At 62.1% G+C, this 459-nt stretch overlaps 1 protein-coding gene across 2 annotated transcripts in view; it reads right to left on the reverse strand.

The window, feature by feature from the left end:
- Window positions 1-459, reverse strand: part of STX2 (syntaxin 2) — a 32,464-nt gene that overhangs the window by 9,159 nt on the left and 22,846 nt on the right. The gene's annotated exons all lie outside the window — the stretch shown is intronic.

Here is a 459-nt window from a genome sequence, read left to right on the forward strand (position 1 = left end):
CGCAGGCAGCGGCCTCGCCCGGGAAGTGAAACCGCTGGCACTGCACGCTTCCTCTACAGACGGGAACGCTGACGCCGCAGCTAAGCTTTCCGGGCACAGAAGGACCGTCCAGGAACTTTCGCACACATTCCTCCCCAAGTGGGAGACGCAGGGCGCCCCCTAATGGACAACCCCTCCGGCAGAGCCCTGGCTGGTGTGGCTCAGTGGACAGAGCGTCGGCCTTCAGACGAAAGGGTCCTCCGGGTCCAATTCCGGTCGAGGGCACAGGCCGAGGGGCAGGCTCGGTCCCCAGTGCGGGGCGTGCAGGAGGCAGCCCGTCAGTGATTCTCTCTCTCATCGATGTTTCTCTCTCTCCCTCTCTCTTCCTCTCTGACATCAACAAAATAAACAAATGAGTAAACACCACGCAGCGAGGGAAGATGCGGTCAGGAGCCCCGAGCAAGCCGACTGGGAGGAAGC

This window comes from Myotis brandtii, unplaced genomic scaffold (genome assembly GCF_000412655.1).
Source record: "Myotis brandtii unplaced genomic scaffold, ASM41265v1 scaffold403, whole genome shotgun sequence".
Lineage (NCBI taxonomy): Eukaryota > Metazoa > Chordata > Mammalia > Chiroptera > Vespertilionidae > Myotis > Myotis brandtii.